The following is a 10704-nucleotide window of genomic DNA, read 5'->3' on the forward strand; positions in this document are numbered from 1 at the left end:
AATGCTGGGCTGTCTTTTCACCAATTTAACAGCACTTTTGTATCTTATTTTTCATGAGAAGCTGAGCAACGGTTTTGCCTAGAAATAACAGGCAGGGGGAAAAAGAAAGATCTCAGTATGGTAAGAGTATGAGCTCAGACGGTGAGCTGCAGAGAGGTGCAAGCTAAAAGCTGTTAATCAGTTAAAAATATAAAAAAAAAGTTTTTGCTGAAGAAATCAAGCAATTGTAAGAAAGGTTATAAACACTACATCAAAACAATCATTTTACTTTAAAATTAATTTTGGATTTGCATAATTTAATTCAAGTCAGCATAAGAACTAAGAGTGTTTTAATGCACCTGCATTTTTACAGATAAGACTCATTTGCTATATTAAACAAAGAACCCTTTCATTTTGATTTTTTATTAGGTTTTCATTTATCTGGAAAAGTACAGAATTTAAAAAAAAATAGCAAGTGCCCTTTCAAGGCCACAGTGCATTCTTATATAAAACAAGCCTCAAAGATTAAAACAATAGGAACCAATAAGTTTTTAAATACTTGCATTCCTCTATCTGCTGCAAATTTAGTCTCAAACTAAACATTAAGGTCACCTCAAAACATTTTCAGCAATATAAACAGTGCAATAAAAAATAACACAAAACCCTGATAATATTAACAATCTGGAAGAAGGGCTTTCAGCTTGATGTGAAAAGGGGGTGATAAATTAATGTAAAGTCTGTAAAGGGTACAAACAACAGTACAGATGGTTTATGTTGCAAAGGAGATCAGACTAGATAATTTAATAGTCCTGCTGGACTTTAACACCTGACATAAACAGAATCAAAATTTATCAGAATGGAGAGTTTATAGCATACTATGGACTTGTAAAATGGACAGCTGCAAATATTTGCTTCCTGCCAATACTACTAAATTATTCTGACTGTTGAAAAGACTCATTATATAAGACCTAGAAACAGGACAGAAAACACATTCTATGCTGGGACCTTCAGAACAGCCTCCTGGAATTACCCAGTGTTTGTGCTGCTGCAATTTGAGTGTGATTTTTACAGTCCTGTACACTGGCTGAGCTTCTTCTTTCCCACCCCCACTTCCTGCTGTGTTCTCACTGAAATATTTTGTTAAAACTTGCATTGAAGTATCAGCCAGGGCAAAAATACATCACAGAAACAATTCAACCAAGGCAGTATTTTGGCATCAGACATCCTTCACTCCCAGTCTCATGCTTTATTTACCAAAGCATCCATCTCTATCCCATTTCCCAGTCCCACCACCTTCCACTCACTTAAGAAGCTAAAAAAGCACTGTCTCAGTCATGTGCAGAAGTTACCTCCACAAGCATTTAACTAACCAGCCCCAAATTAAATGCAGGAGGAAATAAGAGAGGAAAATACACCAGCAAGGATTTATGTTACTCTTGTGTTTAACTCCTCTGTTGAAGGAAAGGGAACAGTTGCAGGGACATGAGAAGGGGAAGAGCTAAGGGAGAAGTGGCTGAAGGTCCCTGAGGAGGGCAAAGGCATGTTTGAGGCTGAATTTCCTAACCCCACAAGGGATTGGGCAATATGCTCTTTTTCTGCTTTTCTTACATCCTGCATTGCCCACCTTGCACCTGAACTGCTCTGGAGTGCCAAGACCCTGATTCACAAACCTCAACACTTCTTTTTAATGTCTGGTGTGGCTGGTCCTCACACAGGAGAAGCTGAGCCCCATAAAAAACATCTTTTCACTCACCAAATAAACCCAAGTTTTAGATTGTCTGCAGAGGCAGCTTGGTATCAACACAGCTGAGCAGCATGGCAGTGCTGATTTCCTTCTGTTTTGCCCGTTTGTTTTGTTTTTTTTTTCCCAGAAAAGCTTGGAAATACCATTAATTTTATACTTCAAATAAAAAGCACAACAAAGCTGGAAAAAGCTGCCAGCAGGCAACAACCATCTGGTCTCTCAGGAGACCTCCCACGCAGTCAGGTACAGACCAGACCCTAGGGCTGCCCTGCAAAAATGATGCAGTGAAAGAAAAAAGCATTTAAAAAAAATTCAACTTGAAAGGTTGAGAGAATTGGGATTGTTCAGCCTGGAAAAGAGAAGACTTTGGGGTGACATAACTGCAGCCTTCCGGCACCTGAAGGGAGCCTGCAAGAAAGGTGGAGAGAGGCTATTTACCAGAACCTGGAGTGACAGGACAAGGTAAAATGGATTTAAACTGACAGAGGGCAGGAAGAAATTCTTTCCTGTGAGGGTGCTGAGGCCCTGGCACAGGTTGCCCAGAGCAGCTGTGGCTGCCCCATCCCTGGGAGTGTTCAAGGCCAGGCTGGATGGGGCTTGGAGTAACCTGGTGGAAGGTGTCCCTGCCCATGGCAGGGGGCTGGAATGAGGTGATTTAAGGTCCCTTTCAATCCAAACCATTCTATGATTCTATGCTCTTTTTTAAAAAACATTTTAATCCACTTGAACATCATCAATTCATGCACAGAAGAACTCTTATGTGGGAAAAAAAAAAGAATATATTTATTTCCAAAAGGTCTGAGACAACAGAAGAAACAGGCAGGCCCCAGGTCATGCCAATGTATGCAGAGGCTGCCCAGGAGTTCCAGGCCCACCTTTCCCTACAGGGCTGTTCCTTGACCCCATAAAAAGAGATTTGGAGGAAAACACAAACAGCTGCACCAGTCTTTAACTCTAAACAAACAGAAACCAACATGCAAACTTTAAAGAAGCACAGTGTAAAATTAGCACCTAGAAACCATGGGATTCACATGAACACAAACCTGTTCAATCACTCTGCTGGCAGGGACAATTATCTTCAAGGAGCTGCTCTGCACAGACACTTCACTGAATCTGATTATTCTCTCAAACAGGAAACCCACTGAAAATATGAGGAAATAAAAGGCATTAACATAACTAAGTTCTGAGAACAAAGTTTTTACAGACCTAAAAAAACAGCATACTAAGAAAAGAGCTTGTGTTTCTGCACTCTTTCAAATATGTAACACATGTCTGGGAAAAATTAATTTAGAATTATAGGATTATAACCAGCATGGGCCAGTAACAAAACACAGAATTGACAATTCCACTCCCTGTATCTTTTAGGAAAAGTTAATTCTGCAGCACAGTCTACTCAAGGATATCTGCTGATTATATAAAGGAAAAGTTTAGGATACATGTATCACAGCTTTGGCAGTAATTTCTGTAACTACATTTTATTCAAAACCACAGAAAAGTTTCTTTTCCTTTTTTCCCCAAAGGCGTAAAACTACCAAACAAAAAACCCCAAACTGCAACTTTCATTTCTTCTTCTGACCTTTTCCAGATTTGTTTGGGTGTGGTTTTTTTTTTGTTTTTTTTGTTATTTTAGACAGTTACTATCATTAATAGAGATTCCCATCTGCACCAAACCTGGATGAGGTCAGCTGGCACTGACCTGACATAATCAAATATATTTCATTAAATCACAAATCATCGAGACTGAAAAAGACATTTATGATCCAGTGCAGACATTGGCCCAGCACTGCCAAGGCCACCACTAACCCGTGTTCCCAAGCACCGCATGGTTTTCAGCACTTCCAAGGACGGTGATTCCACCAGGGCCCTGGGCAGCCTGTCCCTGCCGGTGTTCTTACCGGATCCTTATCCCGGTCCCTGCCGGTGTTCTTACCGGATCCTTATCCCTGTCCCTGCCGGTGTTCTTACCGGATCCTTATCCCGGTCCCTGCCAGTGTTCTCACCGGATCCTTATCCCTGTCCCTGCCGGTGTTCTTACCGGATCCTTATCCCGGTCCCTGCCAGTATTCTCACCGGATCCTTATCCCTGTCCCTGCCGGTGTTCTTACCGGATCCTTATCCTTATCCCTGTCCCTGCCAGTGTTCCTTACCGGATCCTTATCCCTGTCCCTGCCGGTGTTCTTACCGGATCCTTATCCTTATCCCTGTCCCTGCCAGTGTTCCTTACCGGATCCTTATCCCGGTCCCTGCCGGTGTTCTTACCGGATCCTTATCCTTATCCCTGTCCCTGCCGGTGTTCTTACCGGATCCTTATCCCTGTCCCTCCCGGTGTTCCTTACCAGATCCTTATCCTTATCCCTGCCAGTGTTCTTACCGGATCCTTATCCCGGTCCCTGCCGGTGTTCCTACCGGATCCTTATCCCGGTCCCTGCCGGTGTTCTTACCGGATCCTTATCCTTATCCCTGTCCCTGCCGGTGTTCTTACCGGATCCTTATCCCTGTCCCTCCCGGTGTTCCTTACCAGATCCTTATCCTTATCCCTGCCAGTGTTCTTACCGGATCCTTATCCCGGTCCCTGCCGGTGTTCCTACCGGATCCTTATCCCGGTCCCTGCCGGTGTTCTTACCGGATCCTTATCCTTATCCCGGTCCCTGCCGGTGTTCTTACCGGATCCTTATCCCTGTCCCTGCCGGTGTTCTTACCGGATCCTTATCCTTATCCCTGTCCCTGCCGGTGTTCTTACCGGATCCTTATCCTTATCCCTGTCCCTGCCGGTGTTCTTACCGGATCCTTATCCTTATCCCTGTCCCTGCCGGTGTTCTTACCGGATCCTTATCCTTATCCCTGTCCCTGCCGGTGTTCTCACCGGATCCTTATCCCTGTCCCTGCCGGTGTTCTTACCGGATCCTTATCCCGGTCCCTGCCGGTGTTCTTACCAGATCCTTATCCTTATCCCTGTCCCTGCCGGTGTTCTCACCGGATCCTTATCCTTATCCCTGTCCCTGCCGGTGTTCTTACCGGATCCTTATCCCGGTCCCTGCCGGTGTTCTTACCGGATCCTTATCCTTATCCCTGTCCCTGCCGGTGTTCTTACCGGATCCTTATCCCTGTCCCTGCCGGTGTTCTCACCGGATCCTTATCCTTATCCCTGTCCCTGCCGGTGTTCTTACCGGATCCTTATCCTTATCCCTGTCCCTGCCAGTGTTCCTTACCGGATCCTTATCCCGGTCCCTGCCGGTGTTCTTACCGGATCCTTATCCTTATCCCTGTCCCTGCCGGTGTTCTTACCGGATCCTTATCCCTGTCCCTCCCGGTGTTCCTTACCAGATCCTTATCCTTATCCCTGCCAGTGTTCTTACCGGATCCTTATCCCGGTCCCTGCCGGTGTTCCTACCGGATCCTTATCCCGGTCCCTGCCGGTGTTCTTACCGGATCCTTATCCTTATCCCTGTCCCTGCCGGTGTTCTTACCGGATCCTTATCCCTGTCCCTCCCGGTGTTCCTTACCAGATCCTTATCCTTATCCCTGCCAGTGTTCTTACCGGATCCTTATCCCGGTCCCTGCCGGTGTTCCTACCGGATCCTTATCCCGGTCCCTGCCGGTGTTCTTACCGGATCCTTATCCTTATCCCGGTCCCTGCCGGTGTTCTTACCGGATCCTTATCCCTGTCCCTGCCGGTGTTCTTACCGGATCCTTATCCTTATCCCTGTCCCTGCCGGTGTTCTTACCGGATCCTTATCCTTATCCCTGTCCCTGCCGGTGTTCTTACCGGATCCTTATCCTTATCCCTGTCCCTGCCGGTGTTCTTACCGGATCCTTATCCTTATCCCTGTCCCTGCCGGTGTTCTCACCGGATCCTTATCCCTGTCCCTGCCGGTGTTCTTACCGGATCCTTATCCCGGTCCCTGCCGGTGTTCTTACCAGATCCTTATCCTTATCCCTGTCCCTGCCGGTGTTCTCACCGGATCCTTATCCTTATCCCTGTCCCTGCCGGTGTTCTTACCGGATCCTTATCCCGGTCCCTGCCGGTGTTCTTACCGGATCCTTATCCTTATCCCTGTCCCTGCCGGTGTTCTTACCGGATCCTTATCCCTGTCCCTGCCGGTGTTCTCACCGGATCCTTATCCTTATCCCTGTCCCTGCCGGTGTTCTTACCGGATCCTTATCCCGGTCCCTGCCGGTGTTCTTACCGGATCCTTATCCCTGTCCCTGCCGGTGTTCTCACCGGATCCTTATCCTTATCCCTGTCCCTGCCGGTGTTCTTACCGGATCCTTATCCTTATCCCTGTCCCTGCCGGTGTTCTCACCGGATCCTTATCCCGGTCCCTGCCGGTGTTCTTACCGGATCCTTATCCCTGTCCCTGCCGGTGTTCTTACCGGATCCTTATCCTTATCCCTGTCCCTGCCGGTGTTCTTACCGGATCCTTATCCCGGTCCCTGCCGGTGTTCTTACCGGATCCTTATCCTTATCCCTGTCCCTGCCGGTGTTCCTCATTGGGATCCTTATCCTTGTCCCTGCCGATGTTCCTTATCCCGGCCGTATCTCGGGTCCCGGTCCCTGCCGGTGTTCCTTACCGGATCCTTATCCCGGCCGCTCCATGGGATCCCTGTCCCTGCCGCTGTTCCTTACCCCGGCCGTGTCCCGGTCCCTGCCCCTGTTCCATACCCCGGCCGTGTCCCGGTCCCTGCCGCTGTTCCTTATCCCGGCCGTGTCCCGGTCCCTGCCGCTGTTCCTTACCCCGGCCGTGTCCCGGTCCCGGTCCCTGCCGCTGTTCCTTACCCCGGCCGTGTCCCGGTCCCGGTCCCTGCCGTTGTTCCTTACCCCGGCCGTGTCCCGGTCCCGGTCCCGGTCCCGGTCCCTCAGAGCCGCCCTCGCCGCGTGCGCGCCGCGCGGCCCCTGCCGGCCCCGCCCCCGCCGCCCCATTGGCTGCAGCGGCAGCCATCTTCCGTCCGTGGAGGCGGGGAAGGAAGCGACGCACGGGAAGGGGATTGGTGCAGGGGCGGGGCGGGGGCGGGGCCGGCCGGCAATCGGCGCGGTCTGATTGGCTGGCGCAGCAGCCCCGCCCCGGGGCGCGGCCATGGCGCGGCCATGGCGGGGCGGCGGGAGCGCGGGCGGGGAACGGGCGCGGGGAGCGGGAGCGCGCTGCGGGAACGCGCTGCGGGGAGCGCGCTGCGGGCGGCACACGGAGCTGCGTCCTCCAGGAGAGCAGCAACGCCGAGGATCTGCTCCGAGGAGGGACCCAAACACCAAAAAGGACAAGAAGGTTAATTCGGTTTTCCCCGATCCTTTTTATGTTTTTTCCAGTTAAACTTCCAAAGAGTATTTTTTCTCCTTCTTTTATTCGCCAGTTACTAGGATAGCACATCCAGGCTGTGAAAAGGGAGATGGCATAACATTTGCTGCTTTTAATGTTTTGTTTAATATTGTGCCAAGTTTTTAAATTTAAAATTCCCTGTTCTACTCTGAATGTACTGTTCAGCACTGATGAGTAGTAGCATTGATCCGTAGCCTTGGATGGATGTTATTCGGTGAGGAAAATAATTTGTACCTTTATTTTCATAGCAGTTAAAATCACACATACTGTCTTTTCTGATAAATTACGTGAATCATACTGCCAATATCACGGACAAACAAATAATTTACAAGACTTTTTTTTTAAACATAGGAATATTTTCATCAGCTTAGTTTGCACTTCCATTTTTAAAAATGGAAATCTCAGAATTTGAGCTATGTATTGTTCTAGCAATATAAAAAAAGCTCTAGCTAAACCCAATGATGTGGTCAAGTTATGTGGACAATGACCATAGAGCAGTATGAAAAACACACCTTGTAGTTCAGTCTAATGCCACCTTCAAGCAGAAAGTCAATCGAAAGACTTCAAAATGCTGACAGTTTAATTTTCTGTCACTAGCCGTGTGCAATATTTTAATTCTGCACACTCCAGTATAACTGTTACTGTTACGGTTCCTGCTTACATAGGTACATAAATAATGCATGCATTTATGTTCTACCAGTGCAGTTATCTGTCTGTGAGCAGGGATTACCCTTTTCTGTTGATAACTGCAACATTTTGAGTAGTTTATTAGAACCAGGTGCTTGCATTCCTGAGGGGTCACAGATTCACAACACACCGAGCTCCCAACTGCCATGAAAAAGTGCCCTTTTTGTTTATTTTTGCTCCTTAACAGTTATTTGGTTGACATTTTTACGGTGCATTGAACATGGAAAAACATCTAAATACATCGGAGTACAAAGACCCAAATTACACACTCATGTTTTCATAGCAAATTCCTTTCCCTCACTGTGAAGCCTCGTCCTGCCAGAGCTGTCACCCAGAACTAAAGTCTGCTCACAGTGGTGGGATTAGTTCTGAAGAGTTCCAAACAGGAGGCAGATGATTTCACTGAAAGCACAATCTGCCTTTTAAGACTGTATTGCAAATGTCAGTATCACAATAATATTTTCCAGCTGGGAGTTTTTCATCTGAGTTTCCCGGGGCAGTTGCCACAAATTCATCAAATACCTTCTGTTCATTGTTCACGTGGTAAAAACAGCTGCAAGATCAACTGGAATGCCAGTTTCCAGCCCCGGATTTGGTGGCCAGTACTCCCAGACAAGAACTGCTGTATTAACAGAAAATACCATTTTTTGGATAGCACACCAGTGCTGCTGAGTCACAGGTACCATGGGTAGGGATGCAGCTGAAGTTTACCACAGGAATTGCAGGGCAGATGCTCCAGAGATCACTTGGGACTCTTTGACAGTTACTTTACAGACATAAAAGGTATTTTGAGAAAGGAATCTTTAAGATCCCCACCTTAAAGAAACCAGTCTAAACAAATCTGAGTTTCAGTGTCATGTACTCTAGGCTAGAGGTCAAGGACTCAAACAGCAAAATGTCTAGAATGAGAATTAATTTTTTTTTTTTTTTTTTTTGCTGTGTGTTTGCATCTGCCTAGCATGCCAAGGGTATTTTTGTGGCAGTGTAGTTTGGCTTGCAACTTTTTCAGTATAATGATTTGCAATCAGCTCGTGTGTGCATAGAGACAAAGCGTTACATACCAGGGATCAGTGAACATAACTCCATCAGCAGATCCCTGCAGCTGAAGTAGCAGAAGTTAATGTGGTTGGCTGGAGAAACGGGTTTATTTTTAACATCTTTAAAAGGTACAGCTCATGGGTTTCACTTGCCAGTTGTCCTCTGTTGGGGATAAGGGGGAGGGGGGAGCTCGCAAACCTCTCTCCAGCATTTTTTTGGCATTTTTATCTGCAGAACTTGCCAAAATGTACAAGTGAGGCAAATTTATTGTGACTGATGATAATCAGGTTTTGGGATTCACTGAAGGCACTTCAATGCTTAATTGCCACTTAGCGCTGAATAAGCATTTAATAAACCAAAATCAAGGGCTGATTAAATTATATACTCTAATTACATAGTACAATAAAAAGAAGTTTTGATTGCAAAGTCAAGTTGTTGGGTAAGGACACCATTTTTAGAGGTCAGCTCAGAGTTAGCAGTGCCTGACTTCACATAACCTAAGCTAACTTCCTTCATCCCGCAGCTGTGTCTTTCATCTCTTTGCTACAGCAATTCTTAATTTTAATAATGCTGCTGTTGGTAACAGTGGTCACAGTTTCTCATACCTGCGCAGGGTGCCAGGTTAAGCTTTTATATTGGATCCTGTTGAAAGCAAAAACCTGGGCCATGCACTGAGGGCTCTTCCTCAGCCTCCCTGTTTCCTGTAACTGTCCCTAAGAGGCTGAGTGGATGCTTCAGGCACATTCAGATAGGAAAACAGACTGCAGATATGTATTTCTGTTTTCCTGGTCATCCTCACTACCGGAACAGGCCTGCTAGGGGTGTACATACTGACATTTGATTTTTTTATTGGCCATTTTGTTAGTGGCAAGAATTCCAGATTCCTCCCTGAAGCGGAAAGATCAAGCTGGGCACTAAAGCTGAGCCTTCCTTCTACCTGAGGGGTAGCAGAGGGAACACCAAAAAGTGCAAATTTCACCCAGTGCATGCTCAGTTTCTTCTGTACTTGTACAGAGGCAAAACCGTGGAGGCAAGCTTGAGCCATTACCTTTGGTGCTGGCTTTTCCCAGGAACCTCAGACAACCCTCCCACATGTGAGATTCCTAAATGCAAAAGGCATGCATCAGAAAGCAGCTCAGATCTGATGCTTACTGCCTTTTGGGAGGGGCAATTTCTTGAGAAGGAAGATTTGTCAGCTTCCACAGGCTGTACAGGTTTTGTTGGGAGGGTACCATCTTATTTTTGCTCCAGCATCTGATCTCCTTACCCCCGCTGAGACAGGTTGGGGTGACACGGAGATCCCTTACAGAAGACTGGTCCCCAAAAGCCCAAGCTCAGCCCTAGGCCACTCTATGAGATGGGTATTCCAGAACTCTTGATCCTAGAACATGGTGTTTGCATAACTGCTGAAGTGTCTTGTATAGAAATTCTAAAATAGTCATTTTTTTTTGCATTGACAACAAAGAAAACCCGGCAGCCAGAGGTTTAAAGAAGGTGCCCAAATAGGCCACTCAGTGTGAAGAGCCAACCTGGTCCAAAGCATTTATCATTTTTCTCTCAGCTGTACATTAGTGAGGTTAGTCAGCCTGAAGTCTAGACACAATACCAACACTGACACATGGCCAGTGGATCATGAAAGAACTGAACTGCTGCTGCAAGGCAAGCACAGTGCAGTGCTAATTACCATCGCTGGGAAATCACTCTGAGTGCCAGAGATGTTGACTCTGTGCTTTACCACTGTCTTAAAGAGATTAGCATCTTTTCCACCTTCAAATCTTATTAAAAATGATCAGAGAAAGCATTATGTCCCATAAACATCACATCAGATAAAATATTCTGTCTTAAAGCTGGAAGTGTCAATTTGAGTAAAAGCTTTATTTAATTTAGAGTCGCAGCATCTGCAGCTGATGTACTGCAGTCCACAGCAATAACCACTAAGCAATC

Source organism: Anomalospiza imberbis, chromosome 6 (genome assembly GCF_031753505.1).
Source record: "Anomalospiza imberbis isolate Cuckoo-Finch-1a 21T00152 chromosome 6, ASM3175350v1, whole genome shotgun sequence".
In the NCBI taxonomy this organism is placed as follows: domain Eukaryota; kingdom Metazoa; phylum Chordata; class Aves; order Passeriformes; family Viduidae; genus Anomalospiza; species Anomalospiza imberbis.